The 17491-nt window shown below is 42.1% G+C and overlaps 1 long non-coding RNA gene across 1 annotated transcript; it reads left to right on the forward strand.

Annotated features, from left to right (window-relative positions):
* Positions 1 to 541: 541 nt before the first annotated feature.
* Positions 542 to 7580, forward strand: LOC128798883 (uncharacterized). Its single transcript, XR_008434569.1, has 3 exons — positions 542 to 783; positions 6721 to 6937; positions 7220 to 7580. It is a non-coding gene; the product is annotated as an uncharacterized LOC128798883 (long non-coding RNA).
* The last annotated feature ends 9911 nt before the right edge of the window (positions 7581 to 17491 follow it).

Here is a 17491-nt window from a genome sequence, read left to right on the forward strand (position 1 = left end):
CAGGCAGCCTATTGGAGGCAGTGCCTGTGCTTCCAACCAGAGGAACACCCTTCAGGAGGGTGAGCATGCATCAAAGGCATCCAGCTGCTAGGAAGGAGCTGTGGATTTTCCCTTTTCTTTACTCTTCCTGGGCAAAAGGGAAAGAAGCTGTGTAATGCCTCCTGCTCATCTCTTTATCTTCCCACTTGAAGTACAGAGCTGAGGGACAGCTTTCCATTCCTTACAGTTGTCACCATGCACTTGTTTCTTTCAGGAACAAAGTGACATAAAAACCTTTGGGAGATGTACAGCAGGAGCCCATGAGAGATCTGCCCCTGATGAGCACAGAGAGGTGGGCTCTGACCTCTGCAAACAATGCTCTACTCACCCCACTGCCTCTAGTTCCACTTCAGCCTCCAAAAAATAGGATTGTGCCTCAGTGAGAGGAAGTATGACCCAGCTTTCCCAAGTGCTCAGTAGCAGGTTTGGCTCTGCAGAAGGAAGGTCAGTTTTAGGGCATCCAGTGCAAGGTGATAGCTCCTGCTCCTTGGGCTTGGAAGGAGACCCTTGGCTGAGCCTGGTGGAGTCCATCTGAACTCTGCTGGTTCAGATGACCCTTCTGAGCATGGATGGCCACCCATAGTTCTGAGACTCATAAAACACTGAGCCCTGTCACCTGAAGATATTTCCTTTCTTCCAGCTTTTGTCTGCATCCTCAAAGACTTTCCCTTCAGAAAGAGCCTTTTTCAGAGCAGAGGTGACATATGTCCTCCATGGAGTCATTGCTGGAGCTGTGCTCAAAAGGTACTATGTTATGGGCAGAGCAAAACTGATATTTCAAACTGGAAGAACTAAAAAGACAAAAGGGAATTACACAGATCGGGAAGCCTTGGATGAGTGAATGACACTTTTGCCCCTGTGATGAATTGTGTCTGTAAAGTATGTTGCCTTTTTCCCAACCTGGAAATGAAACTAGAGATAAGCATCAAGTACACAATTTAGTTGTAGTCAATCAACCCTGTCTAGGGCAGAGACCTAAGGTGAGGAGATGCCCTTTAACAAGGAAGATGTGGGAACTGTGTGTTTCTCAAAAAGGTGTTGGAGACCTCAGGGACATTCTTGCAAAAGGCAGTGCTGCTACATCTTCACAGCTTCCCCATCACCAAGCTCCATGAGCCGCAGTCACACTGCTTGGTTGCAGTGGAAATTGTCTCCCAAACACAGAAAACTCCATGCTCTAGTGTGCCAAGCAGCCATGGCCTCTGCTGTAAGGCCATCATCACCCAGTGCTTGCCTGGGCACTGTGTGAAAATGTACAGATTTCAACTCTTGAAATCAGGTTTTGTCCATTAATCTTTGTACTGGGGTGACTCCCAGTCTTACATGGCATGATTAATTTAAGGTGGAGAGCCAAAGAAATTTGAGATTCAGAAGGTAGGGGTTTTCTGACTTTTGGGCTAAAAATTTCTTGCTTCTCTGGAACAAATTTGGGGTTCAATCCTCTCTTTGTGATGCCTCTGTGGCCCAGGCAAGGGTTAACATCTCTAAGTCACCCGCTCCACTGCCCACCCTGCAACAGGCTTAGCTTGCCCTTCCATTGTTTGGACTAAACCTTCCCAGATTTACTTACTTCCTTTTGATGTCTGGCAATGTTTGTTTATTAGCGCCAGTGGCCTGTGTTAACTCTGAGTAAGTCTTTGACTAAATCCCATTCTCTGCCTTTCCTCCCTTCACGGGCTTGTGAACTGATAAACTTCAGTGCTGGCTTTCAAACCTAGTGAGGTTAAACATGAACTTCTTTTACACCTGCCTGCTTTCCCAGCTAATGGACTCTGGTGGCTGCCAAGAGAGGAGTCCTTTTATGGCAAAGAGAAGGCTGCAAAAGTTCATTTCAGTTCTGGTTCGTATATTTGAGAAGTGGGGTTTTAACTCTTGGAGAGGAAAGGATTATTTTAGTGAATTCCCTGCTCTCCTGAGGTCATCTGCTTAACAGTAGCAGAGAAATAATAACAGGACAGGTATTAGCTCATAAGTCACATAGTGTTATATATAGTCCACCAAGCATTATTTTATTATTCCCTTTTTTCACGGTACTTAAGTACCATTTTGAGACACAGGGTTTAGGCAGCTTCAATCTAAAGTATGAATCAAGAGAAAGAAGATGAGAGCTGTTTGGGAAATGATAAGTACTTCCTATGGAAACTTTTGCAACAGTTCTGTTTTTCCTTTAATCATGGGAAAATTCCATCAAAAGAACAAAGCCTACCCCAAAAAAAAAAAACCCAACCCCCCCCCCCCAAAAAAAACCACAAAAAAACCCCCACCAACATCAAACTCCAAATCCACATATTTTTTTTCACATTTTTAATATTTTAAATTTTTATTTTTGCTATGGATCTATCTCAGGAAAGAATGTATTGAAATATTCCCTACAACTATTTGTGGCTTTTCATTTTAAGACAATCTCCTGACTAGATTTGCTCACATTGTTTAATTACAGACATAAGCCCTACTTTCAAATTCTATATGGGTTATGTACTTTATGTAATGATTTATAATTACAAAATAAGGTTGGTTGATAATAATTTTAAAGAATCTTTAGATATTTATTATTCCATTATTTTGTCTCATAAAATTCTCTTAATCAGCAATGATTAATTTTTGAGTCATCAGTATCTAAGAGTCCTAAAATGCCTTGGGGGTGCTTAAATATTCTTTTTACAGGATTTACAAATTCACTGATTTTTAAAATGGTGTTTCAAGGGTCTACAGATGTTCCAGCATGGAGAAGTAACTCTGTGGTGCCAGTCTGAACTTTTCTATGCCATAAAAATGTCTTTGCCAAAGAGAACTCCCATTCAAACAGCAGGTGATTGACAGATGGCAAAGAGGAAGGATTGTAGAATATGAATTGCAGAGTGAATCCAGATTGTACTGAAAGGTTTTAAAATTCTAGGGAAAATTTGTGGTCATCCAGAACTGAATGTACATGACAGTCAGATGACATAACAGCTCTCCTTTTTGTCTCAAATATTTTTTCTTCATATATTTTCTTGAACCATAGCATGTGGTGGAGGGGCTTTTAACTCATTTTGCCCATGATTCTTTGGCAGTGCCTTTGATCTCTTTCAGTGTGGTGATGGAAAGACCTCTGTTGAAGGTTTCTGACATTGTTCAAGAAATTGTCATCCAGTTCCTCTGAAGTCCTGTCAGAACAGTGATGGGAGTAGACACGTGCCTTTCTACCCCTCCTATTCATACCCTAGATTCCATCCCAGCCCTACAACAACTTTTCTCCAGTGTCCCACTCCAGCTCAGAGCAGGACATGTACTGCGTGGCTCTGCCAGTAAAGGCCAGCAGCAGGGACCACAGGGATGCTTTATGTGCCTGATTTCCACCTATCTCCACGAACACTGGGGACCTCGTCATCAAGGCTGCAAAACAGACTTCTCTGAGACACTCAGGCACTGTGAAGGAGAGCAGACTGTTATTTAACTTTAAAGATCAAAGCTTGACCCTGTCTGCCTGTAAGAGCTATTGTCTTTGTAGAAACCTTTTGGTTTCAAGAGGTCTCTGGTTTACACAACCAGGGCTTTCTCCAGTCCTTTTGCAGCCAGCTTAATACTGAGATGTGCACAGAAATACTCTGCAGAAGTCTGGAAACAGCTCACTCTGAGTCAAGGGGCACTATTTTCCAACGGGTCAATACTTCTGAGTTTGTTATGATAACTAGTGAGAAAAAAAAACGTTTATATGGAAAACAGTACTGATGCAGCTAATGTAGTTGCAAATCCCAAGTGCATTTCGGCACAAATCTGCATACAGACACAGTTCTTTGTAAATGAATGCCTAGTGTCACAGCAGCCTTCAGAGCAGGAACAGCTTTGCCTTGTCTTTAACTAGGATTGTGAGTCACAGAAAGGTTTTGTTTCTCCTTTTTGAATGAAAAAACCCAGCCTCTTGTATGTTCCAAATATCTTCCTTTAAACATTTTTTTGCCTGCTGCAGTGCTGGACTGATTGTGCCCTTTGCCTGAGCAGTCAGGCAGTTCCCTTTGAAGATGTTTACTAATTAAATAAGAACAAAGATGGAATGAATGTTAAGGACCTTCAAACATTTGTTGTATGCTGCAGTTCTATGACTGTACTTCACAAGCTGCTGTAAAATCCATACATTTTGGAATATGCCACATTCCTTTAATGGATTCTCTTTGTTTAAAAGGTTAAGGGGAAACAAAAGGAATTCTGGCTTGTTTCATAGCATGTTTTTCACATCTGCAACTTTTACAGTAGGAAAGGTTCAGAGTTTGTTAGATCTGGCAGAGCACTGAGACCCAGCATGGCAGATTCCAGCTCCAGCTGTGGCTTTAAGAAACGTACTGGCTCTGCTTCTTTTCCTTATCCACCAAGCACAGACTGGTACCTAAAGGCACAAGTGCAAATTAAACCCCACTACAAGCACTGCCAGATTCAGGAGTATCCAAATTCTGAATAACCCTTATTTTTAGGATCTGGGGTAAAGTTGCTTTCTCACTCATTTAGGTGTGACACACTCGTGCTGATCTCAATAACTGGAGATCTTTTTAATTAAAGAACAATGATAAAAAGCCACATAAAATAGGTTGCATCAAAGCATCATCATACTACAAATGGTAATTATTATAATTATAAAAGATTGCTCACGTTCATTTTCTAGGTGGGAAAGCACACCAGTTGACTGGGTTTCAATGTGTGGCTATTTCAGCAAAATTTTAAGGAGTCAGATGTCTTGCCTAGGAGTTGTCCCTTCCAAGCTGCATAGCTATGGTCAGTCTCTCACCTAATGTAAACATCTCACTCAGTGCATGAGAATTGACATGAGGGACTGTCTTTGAATGAGTTCCAGTCACTTTCTTTGGTCTTCCTGTTTTAGGGACCTCTCCCAGGCTGACAAACTATACGTCCTCTGGGGAAGCTGTAGAAATGTTGTAGGTACATACAATGTCCTAGTGGGCTGCTTGTTCACGAGTGGTCCCATCATCCCTACTTGGCCATCCTCCTGGGATTATGTCAGGGTTTGGTCCCTTCCAGAGAAATAACAGGTCCAGCATGACTGGTCCTGCTGTTAGTGCAGGAGCTGGGGCATGGTATGCAATAGCAACAACCTTCTTTTTCCCACCAAGACATTTCCTGAGACAGCAAATCCAGAGCCCAGCAGATACTGTTTGGTTGCTCCAGATACTTACCAGGGCAAACGTTATCAGAAAAGTAGGAAGACACAGAGCTCCAGGAGCAGTGCTCAGGTGTAACAGCCAAGGTGAAGAGAAGGAGCCATGGTGAGCTGGAAAAGGTCAGGAGACAGAGGAAAGCAGAAGCCTCTCAGGGCACAGGAGGAACCACTGCTTGGTTGGGCTGCTCTTTGAAAGTCTGCAATCAACATTTGTTTTACACTGACAAAACTATGTTAAAATATGCTTTTGCTGATCTAATGAGCAGCCCCAAAACACACCTTGAAAAGGCAAGACTGGAGTCCTTGTCTCTATATAAACAAACTTTATGAGAGAGATAAAACATCTTGTTAGGAACAAACAAATGAAACAAAGCAAATTTGAATCATTCAGAATTAAAAATAATTAAAGGCTGTTAAAAATCCAGTCTAAAGATGATGGTTTTTTTCCAAAAAAACCACAAAGAACCAAAAACTCTGAGTGAGTTAGCTCCAGAGTGTAGTGTAATTTCTTAATCTAAAGCAATTCAGTGGGTGAGATAGAAACTTGTGAAAAAAGGAGCTGCTAACCCCCATTTATATTTTTTCTGGTTAAAAAAAAACCACCACCACCTCAAGACATCATTTGGTTGAAATTTTTACTTATCTTTCCTCTGAGGCTGGTGAATGGAGATGTGCAAGACAACTAAATTGGCATCAGTTGATTTTTAAAGCTCTTGAGTAAATATTTGCATGATCATAAGATGAATTGCCCAGGGCTTTATCCCTGAGGTTTTGGGTACGCTATGGGAGCCCATGCGGTCCTGAATGCAATTGTGTTCCCCTGTGTGTGCCAAGAGGGCTATGGAGTTGCCCCCTTTCTGTTCTCTGCCCAGGGGTTGAAGCCTGACATTCTACTGGATGCAGAGGTCTGCCTTCCTGGGGGAGACTGAAGTCAGGGGTTTTATTTACTGTTTCTGTTCAACAACTTTTTTCCTGGGACAAAAGCAGCATCATACAGCTCCTCCCAAGCCAGGTACAGCATCCCATTTCAGATCACCCAAAGCTAAGGTCACTGGTTTCATAGGTGGAGCTCAGACAATGGGCACATCTGATGACACAAGTCATTTCCCTGCGCATGGGAAATGTAAAATGACTTACCTCTCCAGTGTTGTATCTTAAAAAAAATTATTAGCCCAGATGAGACCTATACTGGTAAAAAACCTGGTTCACACCCAAACAGTGTTGGTTTTCTCCAATGAACATATTTCTGGCATGGAAAAATGTGGTACAGGTTACATGGGCAAAACTCCTCTTTTGCCTGTGTGGCTTAGTGGAATACTCTGCCCAGGTTAAGGCACAGCCATTTGGAAATCCATGTGGGCTGGGCACTCAATGTCTGTCACACATCACAGACTGGCACCCCCATGACTGACGCTGTCCCAAGTCTGTATTGCAGACATGCTTTAAAGACAACTATTGTAAATATTTTTGCACTGGCATAGCTTTATTGATTCTTGGAGGGTCAATGATTCTGTTTTCTTATATGATTACAGCTAAACTGACAAACCTTCCTGAGAAGTCACCTCTGCTCGATGGCAATTCGTTTTGAGCTTCTCAGAGGTTATCATGAACATGGAAAACATCCGACAAATGGATTTTTCCTGCAGAAGCAATGAATGCAGATCGAATCGCCCTTGAGTACGGCTGAGTTTTCAGATGGCAACAGAGCACCATGCCTGTGTTATATTAGTTTTGCATATTTATAAGCAGGTAAGTGTTACACATTTGACAGGACAAGTCATTGCTCAGCTTCCAAGGGCTCTTTCTCAGACAAACAGGCACTTTCAAAAAATCCACAGAATTGTATTTGTTTTTTTTAGAGGAAGCTGGAGGCTGAAGCTGGAAACATGCATTTCAAAGAGCTAAAGCCAGGGCCCTTCCTCTTTTAAACTACTGGATTTGCTTTCATTTTCTTTAAACCAATTGTTTTCTCTCTTTCCTATGTTATTTCTTTCCTTGCCTACCTGGAAACTTCTGTTCTTCATTCCTCAGGTCTTCATCCAATAGTTAATACTTGAAGGAGCACCTAAGATGGCAATGGATAATGAAGCCAGCCCTTCGAAGAAGCTTTGAATGATAAAATGGTCTTGGATCAAGCTGTGGGATATATTTCCCAAAGACTATGAAAAAATTAGCATGAGCTCTTCACATTTGTCAATGTTCTGTACATATTTATTTTAATTTTTTCCTCCTTTCCTATGTTTGTACTATGATCACAAATCATCTCTCTTTACCTTGCATTTTTACTTTCTGTCTGGTCTCACAGTCTGTCTTCCGCTAAGTAACTGAGTCATCTGGCTCATCTCTACCTCAAACTTCCCTAGGTGCTGAGTACTGTTCTTTCACAAATTAAAGTCTGTTTTTTTTTATAATTGGGGACTTTTCCATTTTTTAGCCCTTCCTTATTTTGGACAGTCTGTACTGGGTGCCTTTTCCTGTTTGTGTACTTGTTTTTCTTTCCTGCCCTTCAGGAAGAGCACTGTCATAAAGAAATTACTTCCCCTTTGCTTTGTGTTCCTTCTGGACAGGAGACAGTGTGTGCTGAAGGTCCTGACAGCCAGTGGGTTTTCCCCAAAATTCTGCACTTCAATTTTAGTGACATTTAACAAACCACCACAGTCAGAAGTCCCAGGCTGGCTGATGAAGCTGGTTTGTATGCACCTACTTACCCACACACAAACTCTGATTGTACAGAGTGCTTGGTGTCAAATTGAGCATCAGCGACCTGAATCCTGATGGCACCTAGATTTCAGTGGTAGCCAAGCAGCAGTCTCAGTTTTTCTCTGGTCATTCCTCCCATCAAGGAGAAAGTGTTTTTGATGTGTTTTTATTTATTAAGGTTGCTGTGCTGAAAGTGTAGTAGCAGTTGTTTTACTCCAGTTTCATGGGTTTTTACTGTCAGTTGTTAACTAGGGGCAAAACCAGAGGTGGGTTTGAGATGTGGCAATCACAATGGCTCAGATCAGAACCTGTTTGTCTGCCAGTAGGGCTGCTGCATCATCTGTGGTTGGATTTGTGCCTTAACATCACTTCATATCACATATAAAGCTAATGCTGTAGAATGCTATGGTGCCTGCACTGAACACTCATGTTCTGTCACCTTCACACCCACTTACTGGAAAAAAACCTAAAAGTTATAGTTGCCTCTTCATTGCAAGGAGTTTTTCTCAAGCAGAAATGAAAAGTGCAGCAAGTGAGCCCACAGAGTCTCATAGGAAGCAAGGCTCAGGTCAGTCACATTTTTAAGTACAGCACTGCCAAGCAGTTGAGAAGACCTATTGTGTTAGCACTGTATCGCCCTGTTGTTGGCTTTCAGGAGATGACTAATGTGCTTTAATTAATCCCTGTGTGAAAAACATACTTTGTTGGCAACACAGAAAAGGCCAAAACTGTGAGCAACTTACTGGGAGCTGCATCTTCATGACGTGCTTTTCATCAGGGAAATGTTGGCCACATAAGGAAGCCAGCACAAACTGTGCTCTTTGGTCAAAACCTATTTACTGAAAATGATGAAAACCTGACCCTAGTTCAAGAAAAAGCATCTTCATAAGTAGAAAAATACCAATAAAACTTGCAATTAACTAGGAAGACATGATTACAGATTCACAGAGAATGGCAGTGAATAGTGGTAATGCCACAGCATAGCAAAGGCACAGTGAGTTCAGATGTACTGCTCTGTACAATCTGGACATGATTTCTGTATGCAGTGTGAGTGCTGTAGTAATTGTTTTTTTTTAATCTTGGTAATAAAGTCAAATCCTGACTTAAATCAGGGCATTGGTAGTGATGGCAGATAGACACTGTCACCATCAGCCAAAAGATCTCAAATCTCTTTATAGACATATATTCAAAGGTCATTTTGTCCACAGCTGAAAACCAGCCCTCTCTGGAATAAAAATGAAGCAGAAAGTAGAAATGTGCAGAAATACCAAGCCAAGAAGTGAAGACTCCCCCTTCCAATTGAAGGGCAGAGGGATGGTTAAATGATTAAAATATTAGCCAGAAGACTGACATAACAAAACTGCATTTTCCAGTCTCTTTTAATACAGATGAACACCGTAGGAAATTGAAAATATCTGATCCAAGTCTGTGGTGCATGAAATCTCCCTTAGTGTTGGATATTTTGTTGATTTTACTTTGAATGTTTTGTCACAATGTGATAACAGCAGTGAGACTGACTATGAGATTAGCCCCTGGTCCAGACTGGCTAAATGGAAATTCAGTGTGAAAATTGACTCTGTGGGGCCTAAAATGCTCCATGTATATTGATTATGTGTTTGCATGGGGATATTTATCCTGAGTGTGGCAGTCATACGTGTTATAGCTATCCTGTAGGCACTGAGGGAGGTGAAACACACCCCCTTTTAAAACACTGGATTTGAAAGGAAGGCAGAAGTAAAGGCAGGAATATTGAATGAGGGATGGCTTGACTGTGGCAATGCTTGTGAAGCATTGAGTCCTGTGTCTGATCCTTAGCTATGGATGTCACCTTAGCAGTATGTCACCACACTGAATGAGACTGCCTTTGGCTTGTTGGAGTTTGGCCCTACTTTAATACTTCATTCCAGGCTTGAGTCAATGGTCTGTCATGGGAATCAGTTAAAATAAAAGCTAAAACTAGGTTTGGAGTAGGGGAATTTCGGTTTGGGAAAAGCTATTTATGGGTGGAGGTAAAAGCAAACAAGAAAAACAATTGCGATGCCATGACACAGGCAGTGGTTTAAGAGCAGAACAGAATATTATAAGTTAAACCAACACCTGAATTTGTCTGAAATACTCAGACCAAATCTCCTACTGGGGAGCAGTTTATCCTGATGAAGCTCTACTTTGCCTTGTGATTTCGGCTTCTCATTTCCATCATCTGATCACCAGCAAAACAAATTCTGCAAGCAAGAGCACTGGAGCTTCTTTCATGCTTCTGGAGTTACCACAGCTATGCCAGTGCAAATCTGGCAAAGTTGGGATGGCAAAATGTAGTAGCCTTAGCCTGACCTCAGATTGCATCCTCTCATCCTTTTTACTCTCTTGGATACTGAAGCCTCCTGGTTGTAGAGTCAGATGTGAGATTTCAAATGAGAACGTGGGCTGGATCCAGAATTTTGTCTCTGAAATGCATGTTTCACTGCTGGGAGAAGGTGGTTTATGGTGGACTCTGTGAAACAGCTTCTCCCTGCTCTGGAAACGAGGGCAGACCTGAGCAGGTTGCAGAAGTTCATGAGGGTGTGTGTCTTGAACTGATAGGGCCTGAGGTCTGTATTCTTGGGTTGCTGTTCTGCTAAATGGTGGAAAGAGTACTGTGAGCATCTTCATATTGTAGTCCTTATCCTGCAGGTTTCAACCATAATTTTTCATAGGAGAGGAACTTCTTTTTACACACCCTGCATAGCTACTGCTTGACTTCCCCACTAAGGTGGGCAAGCCGACACTAGCTAGGAACTAATGAGAATTTTAAGCTAGTGGAAATCTTTGCTGACCTTCCTGTAGTTTCTCTATCAGGCTTCAACTTGGATTCTTCTTAGTATTTGGTAGCTCTGTGGATGACAGTCCAATGTTTTAGGGATGGCACAATGTGCTCAGGCAGAGCCTAACCTGCTCGAAAAGACTCATCTGAACAAATGCATGTCCATAAACCCAGGAGCAATCAAGTGATTGTAGCCACTTGTTGTTTTGATCATATTTTCCCAGTTTTAGTCACTGCAGCCTGTATTCTCAAGGATATTTAGGTACTTGATTCCTATTTATTTTCTCATGATCAAGGTAGCATGTAAATACCTGTAACAGTCTAGATAGAGATAAGCTGGTTTCTTTATGAAGCTGCACTGAATGTTAAACACAGCAATGACTCAAGTGCTGGAAACAAAGCTGAAGAGCAGAAGAGACATGTGATTACATGGGGCCATGACAAAAGGCCTGAAGGACTGCCAGGCAGGAGCTGCTCCAGGAGATCTGAAGGCATTCTGTGCTGGCAGTTCATCAATGAAGGTTGCTCACTATTTGCTTATTTTTAACATGTTGTTTGCTGAAGGCCTAAGCCTGTCAGGTCTTAGGAAGGTTCTTTTTCAAGAGCTTTTGTTGCCTCAGCAAATAGGTCATGAGTCCAATCCACCCACTCCACAAACAAACATTACTCCAAATTATCAGGGGAATGGAGTTAATTTGACAGAGATGTCAGTTTGGTTGAGACAGGTCACTTCGGGTGTGGGGAGTTCTATTGTGTGTATGTGTCCAAGTCTTTGCCCTCCACTCTTCAGCTTTCTCCTCATGCATCCTGTATAATGACTGTGTGTGTGTATGTTGATTTCATTCCTTTTGGAGCCGCTTACCTTTCTAATTATACTCACTAAGTATTCAGTACTTCACTTGGCTGTGTTCCCAGAACAAAGGCCATAGCTGAATACAAATAACTGAATTAAAATAACTTTGGCTTTTAATCAGAGGAGGGCCCTGTGTTGCTTAGGAAGTTTGAGATATCACTAAGCAGAAAGGTAATTCTGGCAGCTCTCATGTAAATTGGGTGCCTGTCTGCTCCCCAAACCAGCTTCCACACTCACAAATCTGCCAGATCACTTCTCCTGGTGAGCGTCACAGGTGACTAGAAGGAGGTGATGGCAACAATTATGCTAGTATTTGGGACAATAAGAAACTCTAAATGGGTAAGAGCATTTTTCAGAGATCAGAATTACTCACAGAATGCCCCAGCTTGAGTAGAGGCCATTTGAATATGTTTGAATTGTTGAAAAGAAAGAAGGGCAGGAAAGATGGTATATAGTGGTATCTGGAAGACACTTTAGAGGGATCCCACTGCAGAAATGATGTCTTAATTTCACTATTCAAGAAACCAGTTTAGTTTTGAGAAAGATCTGGGAAGAAGAATAGGTGAGAGCAGCTTTTGGAGAATGTCAGACATTGCTCTTGCTCTTCCAAGAGAACAGAGAACAAAACTGACATGTGCAAAGATAAGAGCTCACCTCTCTGCACTGATGATTATATATAATATATGTAAAAAAATACGGGAAGACTTAGCTCACTGTTGTCATGCATATAAATCCATCCAAATTGTCAATAATCATTAATTAGAAATTATTTTTGTCAGATTTTAACTTTTCTTTTTTTTTTTTTTTTTCCTTAGGGTTGTGGAGTTCAGTTTGTGAGAATTTTTGTTTGTTAGGGTTTTCTGAGAGGGAGAAGGGAGGAGCTTTTGGATTTATTTTATTTGGTTTTGTTTAATATGGCTGGTGCAATCCAGATCTGAGGTGCAAAAATATGTTTGGATTTTTTCTTTTTGGAGCAATTTTGATGATGTTATCATGAAATGAAACCATCCTAGAATATTATTATTATTATTATTATTATTATTATTATTATTATTATTATTATTAACAGAGATGTTTTGTCTCTTACTTTTTGTAGTTTTTATTTGTTTCCCTGATGACTTTGATTTCCAGTCTTCACCTCTGTGCTACAGTTTTCTATCTATTCATTCTTTTCTACAAGTATTAGATGTCTGTCTGCAGAGAGTACTACCATATGACTTGAATTTGAAGAGCATTGAATTTTTAACGCATTAAGTTCCCAAAGCTTGGGAAGTTCTTTGTAGCCTTTTGCTAGAGATCCAGTTGATAAAGAGATGGGGTTGTTAAGTTAGAGGGAAGGCTGGAACCTGCTGTTGCCTGGTAGTGTCACATGGACATCCTGGGCATACCTGAGAACAGGTATTTTATGTAGAAGGGAGAGGTGCAAGGTGGCATCAGGGATGCTTCAGCCCTCTGGGGCACAGGTCTTGAAGGTGCTGGAGTCTTGCCTTGTTGTTATAATGATCAAGTTTCTCCCAGGACCTCAGGCAGTAAAGGAGTAACAGCAAATGCTGTGGAAATAGCTCAAAAGAGCTCAAAAGAAGTATCTGTCAGCCAGTGGTCCCTCAGGCCTACACCCTTCCCTCACAGAGTCATTCATGCTATCATTCGTTATGGCTGGGAAAGGCCTCCAAGATCATGGAGTCCAACCAAACACCACTATGCCAATTAGACCAGAGCATTGAGGGCCATGTTTAGTCATTTGTTGAACACTTCCATGGATGGTGACTCCACCAATTTCCTGGGCAGCCCATTCCAGTGCATAACCAGTGAAGAAATTCTTCCTGATGTCCAACCCGAACCTCCCCTGGTGCAATTAGGTGACATTGCCTCTTGTCCTGTTACTTCCTGCCTGGGAGAAGAGACCAACCCCCACCTTTCAAGGAATTGTAGAGGTTTCCCTGAACCTCCTGTTCTCCAGGGTAAACATCTCTATCTCCCTTGGCCACTCTTAATGTGACTCACTCTCCAGACCCTTTCCCAGCTCCACTGCCCTTCTCTGGACACACTCCAGCCCCTCAATGTCTTTCTGGTTGTGAGAGACCTAAAATTGAACCCAGGATATGAGGTGTGACCTCACCAGTGCCGAGTACAGAGAGGCAATCACTGCCCTGGTCCTGCTGGTGACAGGGTTACTGACACAGTTCAGGATGCCATTGGCCTTCTTGGCCACCCGGGCACACTCTGGCTCATGTTCCGCCGCTGTCAGTCAAGACTCACAGATCCTTTTCTTTCAAGCAGCTTTCCAGCCACTCTGCCCCCACCCTGTATCACTGCAGGGGTTGTTATGACCCAAGTGCAGGACCTGGCACTTGGCCTTGTTGAACATCACACATTTGACCTCAGCCCATCAACCCAGCCTGCCCAGATCCCCCTGCCCTCTGGTAGATCAATGAATTTACCGAGGACTCCATGTTCCTCCAGCTCTGGGGCTGCAAATGTCATCAGGGTTGCTTGGGTTCCTTTCTATCTGTGGACCTTGTATATGCTGGGAAACCCCTCTGGGGAGCTGTGGTTGACTTCCCTTTCCTTTTGAGCTCTTGGAGCAGACAAGCTGTTGAAGGTAAGTTAAGCCCTTGGGCTGTGGATGTTGTTACACAATTCCCAGAGGCCTCAGGGCTGGTGGGAAGAGCATCTTCCAAACACGTGTGCGACCCAGTCCCTGCTGTCTGAGCTGGGCTCTCAGTGTGTGCACAGATCTCCCACAGCCTCCAGGCAGTATCAAAACACCTTTGTTTTCTGCTATCAGAATTTGTCAGAGATGGTTTAGGTGCTCCTGATCCTGCCAGGGACTGAGCTGGATGTCTCTTGAAGTCTTTGCCAACACTGTATTTCAGTAGTTCTTGTTAACAACAGGATCCTGCTCTGAGAAAGGCTGGTCTGCACTCCAGCTAACTGAAATGGGGGATGAGAAACAGCAAAGCAGGCATCAATTTTTATTAAGCAAACAGTGCAGATGCTCCAAATCTAACCTGGTGCTTTCTGAGCTGCTCCTTTTATCCTTTAGCAGTGTAAAATATGATGTTATCACTTTTCTGGCAGCATATGTTGTTTGGTTTTTATTTTTCCCCTCTGGCTTGGGGCTCTGCTTGTGAAACAAAAAGAAGAGAAAAATTATTTTTGGAATAAAAATAGTTTTAGTGAAAAAAGAATGCATGAATAAAAAAGAAAGCTGCATCTTTCCAGATAAGTTATGCATGAATACAACATTCAGAGTGGCAGCTTTCTACTCAAACATTCTGTAGTTCGTAACAACTGATTGTCAGCTTTACAGGTAGATTTCAGAATTTCTTCTGTGATCCACATGCAGTGAGTTTTGCTCTTTTAAATCTCCTCTTTGGCCTTTAGGAAGAAATTGTGTTTTGAGACTGAGAGAAAAATAGAATCTGATGACTCTTCACTTTGGTTGCTGTATTCTTGTGGGCAAAGCCTTCACCTTGTGACTAATTGCTGTGCAATCCAAGAGGAAACCCACCAGGGCAAACAAGTAGGGGAAATTACTTTGCCATGTTTTTTACTCCTAACATATTTCTATATTTTTTCCCCATGAAAGGAACTTCTATTTTATCTGTCAATATCCACACTTGTCTATGTGGATAATTGCTTTGGAAGTAAAAGATTTTGGGGAAATATGTGGGAGTTGCTACTGCTCTATTTTTTTTTTTTAAGCAGGAAAAGGTGAAGTAGTGGCTAACTAAATCCCATTTCTAGAGCATTTGTTTCACAAATTCTTTTAGATCCTTCTTTTCTGGTTAATGGAAGTATTTGATCTGATCCAATGTCATTATCTAGTCTTCAGTGATAGTAGATCCAGGCCATAATGAACTCTGTTGATTCAGAGAAAATGAGAGTATAATAGCAGAGTAATTTAATTGTGAACATCTCTTCAGTTAAGTAGAAAATGTTATTAAAAAATCAGTGGTTGGAAGCTGAAGGCAGAAAAATTATACCTAATTTCTAGTGTGATTTATCTACACACTCAGAATAAATGAGATTAACAATCGTAATAAATGTAAGGATGCTCTGGACCTTGGGATTCATGGCCTGGGACACATCACCCAGTTCTGGATGCCTATGATGCATCTATATCCACTTAGAACTCTGTGTCTTGTTTTTTTGGGGGTGAGGATCCAGTCAGCACCAGGGTGTGATTCAACCAACTAAGGACAGTCACTTAATTTAGGATGAAACAAAGAAAATTCTGAGGCTCCAGTGGATATATTGACCTTATCCCCCCCAGATGCAGAAGGACCACCAGGTGACATGACAGACACCTAGATGGAGGGGGGTTATTTCTGTCTCTGAAGGCTGAGTCTCTGAAGAACTCAGCCTAAAAAACATTCTCCAGTCCAGCTAGTGATAAAGAGCTTGAAGGAAAGTGTGGTTTTAGTTGCCTGTTGTGCAGGAGACCAGAGGGTATGATCACTAGCCCCTTCTGAGCATAGAATATGAATCACCAGTGAGTAATTCTCCAACTGCTGTTGAAAACTCTGCTGATCATTTTTGGGCTTTCACTATGATTTCCTCCATTCCCAATGATTCATCTCTACCCTGGCCATGTTTTCGAATGAAGGCCCATGGAAAGGCTTCTTTTCTTGTTTTGGGTCTTGGCCTGCTGCAGGGAAAAATGAGGTACTGAAGTGTGTAAGCACTTTTCAGCTCATCCTGGTGCTTTTTTCTGATCGATGCCAGCAGAGATATGAGAGTCATTGAAATCAGTACCATTTTGAGCAAGTTTAGGGGCCTGCCCAGGCAGAACAACTCACAATATTAGGACCTCTTTTTCTATAATGCACTTGATAAGGATCTTCTTGGACTTGACCTCATTCTTTATTTGTTCCTTGCAGGCTGTTTGTGTCCAGTTTCACACTAGAGCTGTTTGCCTGACGTGTGTGTTTTTGTAAAGGTTTCCTCTGTGCCTTGAAATGGCTCCCCTTGCCAATGCACCCTGCCTGTGGTGTCCCATCTGGTTCCCTTGCTGTGGCCATACACTGTTCCCCACCTGCTTTGGACACAAGAGACTTATCAATGTGTGCAGAGTGCCATACTGAGACACTTTGGCTCCCTGGACATTTCCCCATTGTGCATTCTCTCCAACCTTTCTTTTACAGATGCTCTTTTCAGGCCAGTGGTATGCCTCCCACCCATGCATGGTTTTCCTGGCCACCCTTCTCCTTGATACCATGATTTTTTTCTGGCTGTCACCCTGCTGGTTCCCTGCCACCCTTCCAGCTGGGATGCAGTAGAGCCAGTTGGCATCAGGAGTATTTGCCTTAATTCAGCATCAATTTCCTTTCCTGTCTTTTTTATAAGAAATATAGACAAAAACGTTTTAACAGGGCCTGCAGTGACAGGGTAAAGAGTAAAAGTTTTAAATGAAAAGAGGGTAATTTATATTGAACATTAGAAATTCTTTACTATGAGGGCGAAAGAGGTTGCCCAGAGCAGTTGTGGATGTCTCTTCTCCTGAAGTGCTCAAGGCCAGACTCGCTGGGGCTCTGAGCAACCTGGTCTAGTGGTAGGTGTCCCTGCCCATGACAGGGAGTTTGGAACTGGGTGACCTTTAAGGTTGCTTCCAACCCAAACTATTCCATGATTCTGTCATAATATATCTCTGCTAAAGTTTCCATCAAATCTGAAGAAACTTCCCAAGGTTTTCTTCCTGACTCTTAATTTTGTTTATTGTTTCCTTCCCGCATTACCTATTGTCTCAATGGTACATTATCCTATACCAGATAAAAATATCTTGTGCCTTGCTTTTCATCTCCACTAATACAGAAGTTAAGGTCATCATTGTGTCCTACTTTCATTGCTCTCTCCTGACTCATTAGTTTATTGCCAAATTCTCTTTAGAAGTTTGTAATTCTTCCCAGTGCTGGCAACAATCCTATCACTACAATCGAATCTCTAG

Source organism: Vidua chalybeata, chromosome 1 (genome assembly GCF_026979565.1).
Source record: "Vidua chalybeata isolate OUT-0048 chromosome 1, bVidCha1 merged haplotype, whole genome shotgun sequence".
Lineage (NCBI taxonomy): Eukaryota > Metazoa > Chordata > Aves > Passeriformes > Viduidae > Vidua > Vidua chalybeata.